This window comes from Dreissena polymorpha, chromosome 6, assembly GCF_020536995.1.
Source record: "Dreissena polymorpha isolate Duluth1 chromosome 6, UMN_Dpol_1.0, whole genome shotgun sequence".
Taxonomy (NCBI): Eukaryota; Metazoa; Mollusca; class Bivalvia; order Myida; family Dreissenidae; genus Dreissena; species Dreissena polymorpha.
The window spans coordinates 99080193-99090438 of record NC_068360.1 but is presented as its reverse complement, the minus strand read 5'-3'; positions in this window follow the sequence as shown (position 1 = coordinate 99090438).

Sequence of the window (10246 nt, the reverse complement as noted above, 5' to 3'; positions counted from 1 at the left end):
CTGATACGTTTTTTAATTGGCCATTGGTCGCGTGCGCGCGTCATTGTTATCGCGATTTAACACAATAAATATCCCGTGCGTACGTCATAATTATCCGGTATTGCACCTCATATAAACCGCTAAACAAAATATTTCCTATGCCCGTTTTATGCTTCCGTACACAACCTTTTGATGACGGAACATATGAAATGCAGGCGCCTTCAATATGTGAAATTGTGGGACTCCGCGCGGTTCTATCTGAAAATTATATCGCTATATTTTCATTGAATTCTTAAAATTGAAATCATACTCATTTTTATTGTGCGAAAATGCAATTATATGTTTAAGCACTAAACATACTGTCTCAGCAATAATTTATTATTAATTTTTCGAAAACAAAATACAACAAGCGTGCCATAACGTTATTTGATTCTTGATTCTTGAAAAAAATGCATAAAACAAGAAAACACAAAGTTCTTCAAAGGCGTGTTTCGATCTCAAAAACACATTATCGACAGTCATTAGAGCCAATGATAATATTTCAGTCAGCACACTCGCGATCAAGATTGCGGATATTACTATTTAATTCAGGAATGTAGATTGTCTCCAACGGGTATAAAAGGTAGACCAACCTCCCGAGTCGAAGCTTATAGTTTTTGTCTCTGTGTTTTTAGGTGCAATTCCTGGTGAGTACTATGCGAAATTCAATCGACGAACTATAATCGAAACATGCATGTCCGAAAACATATTGAGATACGTCTTTTGCACATGAAATGAAATATACATATCGTTCGAATGCATAAAATTAAAACCAGTCACCAGTAATCTAGCAAATGAGCAATCAATATATAATTTGGTTAACAGAGTGTTTTACAAAACGCTATTGCAGTGCTTTAATTTGCTAATCGATCAAGACTGCGGATATTTGCAACATTTCGCAGACTTGTAAGATTTTCGGAAAGTAGCGAAGAGGTTTCGTCAGTTATGCTCGATTGGTCATTGTCGGCTCGGGAACTACTTACATGTACCCCGGGTACTCTTAAGTACATTTTTTACATGTACCCCGGGTACTGTAAATATACTAAAACGTACCTAGGGAATTTTTAACGCTAAATCGGTCGTTGTCGGCTATGTTTTTTAATTAATTATGTACACATGTATGTTATTTGTCTCTTAAATGGCCTCTATATTATCGAAGCTCATACTCTCTCATGTTGATGCGGTTCACAAAACAAGAAGTTTGTTTACGATAAACAATATTGTTTAACGGTAATCGGTAGCGCGTTTTACGACTTTGGATTTTGAGCGGAAATACAACTCGGGTACAGGCTAATATCAACGGGGTACGTTTAAGTATATTTACCGTACCCTGGGTACATGTAAGTATAATTAAGAGTACCCGGGGTACATGTAAGTTGTACCCGAGCCGACAATGACCAATCGTGGAAAAAGAAGTTCTTTCAAAAAGTTTAGTAAAACTCGACGTTTATGTTTAAGTAATATTTTGTTTAATAAATAATTCGTGTATGTTATTGTTTGTTGTCGAATAAACCACGGCCGGAAGTTTAGATGCAAAGAAGCCGAGTGCGAAGCACGCGTGATTTAAAACCACGCATATTAACTTCCGGCCGTGGGTTATTCGACAACAAACTATAACGTACGCGAATTATTTCGATTCTAACACGGTTTTTACTAAAGATTTATTTAGTGTATCTTATTTTTCTTGTGTACTATTAATTTTTATATCACCTCATAAATACGCCGAAAGTGTGTTGTCCAAAAACCCACGGCCGGAAGTTCTTGTTTGTTTATATGAAATTAGGCACGTAACGTGTTAGAATTGTGTGTTTCATATACATATGGTGATAGTTATCTGCTTTTGGCTCCTTTGTAGAGGGTATATATTGCATAACCTTAACAGCGCTTTAGCACAGATATCTGCGCTTAGCCGCTAGATAGAGACATCTTTTTGCATTAATTTAATGCAAATCTCTTTTATACAAAAAGTAATTTCAAAAGGTGAATAAATAAGCTCATAATTATCTCCATCATAGTAAAAATCAGAATCAGCATCATAGTTGTCGTCATCACCCTGATTATCATCAGCAGTCGCTGCGGCAGCATCCGTATCATCATCATAACATCACCATCACTACCACTACCATATTAAAGATAACCGTCATCATCATCATCATCAGCAGCAGCAGCAGCAGCAGCAGCAGCAGGAGCATCATCATCATCATCATATCATCATCATAAGCATCATCATCATCATCATAATCATCATCATCATCATCATCATCATCATCATCATCATCATCATCATCAATAACATCATACATCAATATCAACATTGATATCATCATAATCATCATTTTCACCATCATCACTATCACCATCATCCCCACTATCATCAGCATCATCATAAGCAGCAGCAGCAGTGGAAGCAGCTTCATCAGCAGCGGTCGCATCGGAAGCATATGCACAATCTGCCTCATTATCACAATCATCATAAAATTACCAAAATCACCGCTATCATAATAATTATTGTAAATAATGTATATTCTTCTTCATGATCAGTATGAATAACCATCATCAATTATTTTCGACGTCATCATTATCTTCATTATTAACATCATCGCTATCATAAACATCCTCCTCCTGATGTTCATCTCATACCACAGTGAAAACTCAACGACTCAATTTGATTAAAGGAAATCTACAGTTTTCATTACTATAAAGACAAAGCATAATCCCATTCTAAACTATAAAATAGGCTTTAATATTTTGTTAAAAGGAAATTTTAAAAAAGTACACATAATAAAATCAACAGAGATCCAATAGAATGCGTTCCAGAGACGTATGTGCTTATTTTCTGTCATAAAATTGTTTGTTTAGGCATTCAGTTTATACATTTAAAAAGCTTTAAATGATACACAGTTCGGAAAGGAAATATTTTCCCTCTGTATTTTCCGTCGGAAAAATTTTCTTACACATATATAATTAATTAATAAACATTACCATAAGCGGAGATTTTCCCGTGCAAACTACCTAAAAAATAAATAAATAGAAAATTATGAAAATATGGACAAAAGCTTGAATGGTAATGCCGTTTTGTTGGTACTATGAATATGTTATATTTTATCACGATTTCAATTATAATGGCGACCATAATGTGATGAGATAGGGAGAATATACAAATTAATGACCCCTAGCTTAAATATAGCTTACAGACATAATTCATATGTGATGTAGGCAATAAAATCGACACCTTTCCCATATAACCGATAAGACAAGTTTAGGTTCTGAAATGTTTGAGTGACAAGTTATCTCGGTGATTAAACACAAACAATATCTGTTAAAACACAGGACTTTACTTTAACCCTTCTAAAAAAATAAATAATAACCTTAGCAAATAACAATAAAAATCAGTAGTATACACTGTTCTTTATCTACCATGCATAATGGTATGCGTTAAAATAGAACAGTATGACGGATAGCTTTATATTTTTACAATTCTATGTTTACTATCCAATAATTGTTTCGTTAGTTTTTGCTATTTGAAGGACATCTATAAAAGTCCCCCCCCTACCCTAAAAAAACATCGCAAGTGTACACTGTGCTTTAGCAACCCTTCATAATGAATGTTTATGACTGCCGACCACTATGATTAAATTCAATTCTATATAAAACAATCAATTTTGTATTTATGCGACACACACACAATTTATAATTATAGTTTAATACTTTAAACGTAGTAAATCAAAATAAAGATAAGTTATGATCTTTGTAATACTTAACTTATGTTTGTGCATGTTTGTCCAAATTTTGTGAAATGTGATTAGTGAGCCAACTATAACTTTATCATTCGGACCCTTCTCCCCAACTTAAAAACGAATTGAAACTCCTGATGAGATCCCCATCTTATCAGATGAATAAACGGGTTCAGTGCTGAAACATGGTATTACTATCCAAACAAATACTTTTTAATAAATGTTCATTTATAGATCTTTGTTCAGACTGGTTATTATTGTTAATTTTTGGCAATACCATTAAACAACTATGCTTGCTTCAAAACACTGTGTATGACTAAAACTAAAACACAAACTTAAAATTAAACTAAAACGATTAACGAGAAGAAAATATAAAGAACATTAGAAAAGAAGACAAATTAATTGTAACATTTGTTTTCTCACTGTTAATCTATAGAACTAGCATTTATCGCCACTCAAAAAGGAATCTTTATTAAACGTTGTGCTCCATCAAGATACAATTGTGGTACGTCAAACGGACAACAATTACATCGCTAAAGTTTTACACATGAAGTCCAATCAGAGGTTGACTTCCAAGAATACTACGGCATGTTTAAACAATGATTATGACAAAATGCTGTTTTAGTACAAATTAGTACAATAGCGTCGGTTATCAAATAAAGAGTGTATGGCCTTTGATAATCCGGTTCAATGAAACAGTAATCGAACCATAGGACAAATTGGATAGCTAGCATTGTAACAGTAACAAAGAAAATATGAAAAAGCAGAAGCAATAGTAGTAATAGTAGTAGACAAAGCATTATTGCTATAATTATTATTAGTAGTAGCAGTAGCAGATGAGCAGAAGCATATTAGAAGAAGCAGAAGCCGAAGCAGTAGCAGCAGCAGCAGCAGTAGCAGCAGCAGTAGCAGAAGCAGTAGTAGTACTAGAAGCAGTAGCAGAATAATAGCAGTAGAAGCAGCAGTAGCAGTATCATAGCAGTAGCAGTAGCAGCAGCAGCAGCAGAAGAGCAGAAGGAGTAAAAATAGCAGTAGGAGTAGCAGGAGCAGCGACAGTAGCAGTAGCAGAATCAGTAGTAGTAGTAGCAGTAGCATAGCAGTAGCAAAGCAGTAGCAGTATCATAGCAGTAGCAGTAGCAGCAGGAGCAGAAGAGCAGAAGAAGTAGAAATAGCAGTAGGAGTAGCAGTAGCAGCAACAGTAGCAGTAGCAGAATCAGTAGTAGTAGTAGCAGTAGCATAGCAGTAGCAAAGCAGTAGCAAAGCAGTAGCAGTATCATAGCAGTAGCAGTAGCAGCAGGAGCAGAAGAGCAGAAGAAGTAGAAATAGCAGTAGGAGTAGCAGTAGCAGCAACAGTAGCAGTAGCAGAATCAGTAGTAGTAGTAGCAGTAGCATAGCAGTAGCATAGCAGTAGCAGTATCATAGCAGTAGCAGCAACAGTAGCAGTAGCAGAATCAGTAGTAGTAGTAGCAGTAGCATAGCAGTAGCAAAGCAGTAGCAGTATCATAGCAGTAGCAAAGCAGTAGCAGTATCATAGCAGTAGCATAGCAGTAGCGTTGCAGTAGCATAGCAGTAGCGTAACATTAGCATAGCAGAAGCATAGCAGCAGCAGAATAGCAGAAACAGAAGCAGTAGCAGTAGCAATCGTATAGAAGTAGCAGTAGCAGAAGCAGCAGCAGCAGCAGTAGCAACAGAAGCAGCAGTATTAGCAGTTACTGTAGCAGTAGCAGCAGAAGTAGCAGTAACAATAGTTAAGAAGAAAGCAGAGAAGACAAATTTATTGTAACATTTGTTGTCTTAGTCTTTGTTATAGGAGAATTTGTTATATAAATAATGCATACAATACATGTCTATATTCTACTGAAATAAAATAAGTTATTATTGATATCCTACACAGCCATTGTTCAGTCACCTGAGAGACATGTTTTTATTGTGGCCCAATATATCGTGTATTACTTACCAGTATACCGACTGGAACACCACATGGGGCGAGGATAAACATATAAACTAGGCCGTTAATTAAGTATGCACTGAGAGGCAAACGACACTTTAACTAACTGACAATTTGGGGATTGTGATATGTGTGTATCTTATCTGAAATTATCAAGCCTAATTCAAAAAACTAATATATAACATCATCATTATCATGGACAACAACATCATCATATATCTTTTATGTTATAATCGTATCACCTTCACAATATGCCTGAGCGTTATGCTTGTGCATACTAATACTACAGCAACATTTACAAAACTAATCACAAAAGCTGTCATACCGCTACTTTGAACAGTTAATTCAGATTGATCTCATTTTATATCATGGTATTAATTATGAAAACAATATAAAAAAATATTCCGCAAATTCAAAGTGTCACTGACATACTTTGATAATGGTAAGTTGTTAAATTATTGCTTTTAATAATTGTACGGTGAAATACCTATGTTTATAAGTTATTGAAATAAACACTTTGAAACGCACCAAGTTGTTGAAATATAATAGACAAGTTTAACCATGTATGTACATTCATATAAAATCTTTTGAAATCACACTTGAGATAATGTCGTTGAGTGTTGCTATTTCTAATCAAAATATGTGTTCGCATATAATGTTTCTGTTCATCAGCTACAAGTGTAAACTGATTGCAGAATAAATAGTCATCCAACACCAGGAAAGACCCGATCAATAGTAGCGAAGTTCGCCTTCTTTAAGGACCGCGAGGCTGTTCGGCGACAGTGGAAGCAACTGAACGGTACAAACTTTAACGTTTTCGAGCAGTTCCCATCGGAAGTGGTAGCCAAACGCAGACGACTGGTACCGAAAATGAAAGAGGCAAGGGGGCAAGGCAAACGATACTGGGTAATCTACGATACCCTCTACGTTGACGGTCGTCCGGTCAAGGAATAGGTGCAAGATGGGGGAGAACTTGCAACCATGTCGTAGAATGTGAATGGTCTGTCACAATCCAAGATTGATAATACTTTATTTGTTGATGTTTTGTTAAAATACGATATTTTTTTGTTCGAAACTTGAACCAATTCTTGACGTAACATTTCTTTAAACGGATATATTTTTCACACTTTTTATAGGAAATTCCAGAACAAGAACGCTCGTAGATGTAGTGGTGGGGTAGTTTTATATTTTAAAGAATATTTAAAAGATGATATTGACATTATACAAAATCATGATGATTAATTTATATGGTTAAAATTAGATTGACATTTTTTTGGTTTGAATGAAGATACATATCTTTGCGGATGTTATGTTTTGTGCGAAGATTCACATGCATACAACATCATAAGTGTAGATTTTTTTATTTACTCGAGAATGATATTTCTATTTATAAAAATAATATATTCACAATTTCAAAGTTAAAGTCGTCCCGTTTGTCGTAAAAACTAGTTTTAATCATATTATTATTAATAAACAGCGTCTGTATTGGATTGGCACGATCTATTTAAGACTTGTTCGTTCGGGTAGATTTTGTGAATATATTGTTTAAAGAATGGGTGATCTAAATTAAGTATGTCATCAATGTACCTACTAGTATGGTTAAAACATTTAATCAAATCTAGTTGTTTAGTTTTAGATAATTCTAACATAAGATCGCTTTCATAACAATATTACAACGATTAGTACCCATAGGAACGCCGATAATTTGTTTAAATATGTTACCATTAAATTCAACGAAAACGTTATCCAGAAGAAAAGTAAGTGTTGCACAAAAGTGAAGAAAGTCAAAATGATGTAATTATCTAATATCTGATAAGTAAAAAAACTGTTTTGTGTTTAAAGCCAGATATGAACACTTCTCTCTAGCAAAAGTTTTTTTTCAACCAAAGAAACAAATTCTGATTTTATTAAAGCGTGAGGAAGCGTTGTATATAGTATAGAAAAATCATTACTTCTAAGCAGTTTTTTATTGACCTAGTAATAAAACTTGGCAGCATTATGCCTAAGGGCAACGGACCATAACATTTTCGTTATTGGATAAATTACCATGTAAACACCTGTAATAAAAAAAATGGTTTCATCCAACAGTTTTGAAATGATATCGTATTAAGAAAGCAAAATGTTTAATGTTTTAACTGTTTATATATAATTTCAGGTGATTGCAAAGATGTTAAGTTATGTTTTACTTTAAAGCAGAGAACGAATAGTACAACAATACGAAATTATTGTTCATTGATATAATATTTCTATTTCAATAAAATAATTGATAAACGAACATAGCATAACTTTTTCTACATTTTCATACACTTGTATTTATAAATAATATTCGTATCTAAATTATCGGACACGAAAACTATATTTTAATGTTGTTGAAGTTGTTTATGATTACTGTTGTTATTACTGTTGTGATTTAACAGTATCATTTAAATGCGTTGTAAAGTGTTTGTAGTATGAAACATTTTAACTTTATATAAAAATAGGTGATGTTATGCAGTACGTGAAAAATAATAGATGGGATTTTATTTATATCGTTGTTGATGTTTCAGTTGTTGCTCTTGACATTGTTGATAGTGACGACGATTTTAATGATGATGACGATGATAACAATGATGATGACGACGCCGACGACGATGATGGTGATGATGCTGATGAAGAAGGAGAAAAAAAATAAGGTGAGTATGATGATGAGAATGATGATGAGGATGAAGATGAGGAGGGCAAATAGGGGAGGTGGCACTTAGCGAGACACCTACCATTATGTTAACAGCTTCTTGGATGTGCTAAATAATGACCGACATTTAAACAATTTTCTGTGTATAATATAGATTCGGTGTGTGTTTTGACTTCGTATTTAAAGGAGCAACAATTTATTATTTTTGAATATATAATATTTTAGTTTTATTTCACAACAGTTGGCGTTTGGCGGCTGTAAATAGTCGCCCCGTACTACGTCCAAAGCAGCGTAGCTTTATAATGGTCATTTTTGTTGGTTCTACAATTTCATTTACTATGTTGAAGGATATTTTCATTAGCGTATATGTTACTTTCTAACAAAGCACAATTAATTTCACGTTTATGATATTTCATATAAATAAAAATGAACCAAGATGGACATATTCTGAAATGTAAATAGTAATCATATTATATTTCTAAGAGAATGGAGTCTCGTCAATTTAAGGTAAATTTACACTTCAGCTGGTGCTACAAGGCGTCAATCATAGCTAATATGATCACATATGGACAGCTTCTAACAAACTGAAGTTGCTCATTCGCAGCATGGCTGCATTCGATACTTAGTTCTTGAGAACTGTTTTATTTAATGTATTTTACAAAATACTATAAATGACGTAAATTGATATAATTGCTGTGACACGTTTTATATATGTTCGATGGCGTAACAATATGGATTGTCTCATATTTATGTTCAATATTAACATGTGAATACAATTTAAGACAAAGGTGTCAATGAAATTTATTTGTTATCATGCTTAATGTAAGTGTTTTTTCTTACAAGCGCATAACCTGATGTATTTAAAAAGTACTTGTTTTAACCATCGAAAATAATTGTAATCAACTAATATTTGATACAAGTTGCATTATATTTTCAAGTAACAATTTTCAAGACATTTTATTCATACAAATGTTACAGCACATCACGTGGATTCCGTGAAAGACCTATACTGTGGATTGGTCTTATCCGACATATTCACATTTTGGGAAATGCGGTAGAAGGTAATACTGCTTATGAGAGTAATTATAAATATACCTACATTTTTGTCATTTGTTATGTTTTTTTTTTTACTTTCAAAGTTTAATTTGAGGAGTTCTTATTTTATTTAACATCTAAGTTAAATATATTTATGAAATATAATTGAGGGCTAATGATTATTAAAATCAATTGCAGTCATCTTCCTATGGCCAAATAATGCCAGCAACTTCCCCGAAACTGTATAGATATGTTTCATTTCAAATATCCTGAATTTTTATAAGGGTGGCCAATTTCACTTTTCTTTTGTTTTAATTTTAAATATTGAACATCTTCTCAGCATGTGCAAGGAATATAAAACTAAATATAAACCTTTAATCAACAAATTCCTGCTGGTTATACCTGAAACTTGTGAGCTGGTATTACCTCAAACTGGCGATTATCGAATCAGTTTATTGAAGTCAACTGCAAGCGATTCAGAATTAAAACAGTTTTTATTAGACATTGAGGAACGAAATTGCTTTCGAATCGTCTACACTAGAGATATTTTTTAGAGATAATTTGGATTACACAGTGAACATCTACAAAATACAGATGAATAATGTAAATAGTTTATATTTGTTATCTGTATTAAGCACTCATGTCATCGATGTAATCAATTTAATACTTCACAATAAAGCAGCTAAATTTCGCATAATTAAATAAAATTGAGATGTGTTAAAATAACTGCTTTGTTAAATTTCGTACTGCTTATCGCCTTTGTATTTAAATAAGATATAGCTTATGGTATATTTTGCTTGCAGTCTGTCCCATTACTTATTGCAATACATGATCAAAATG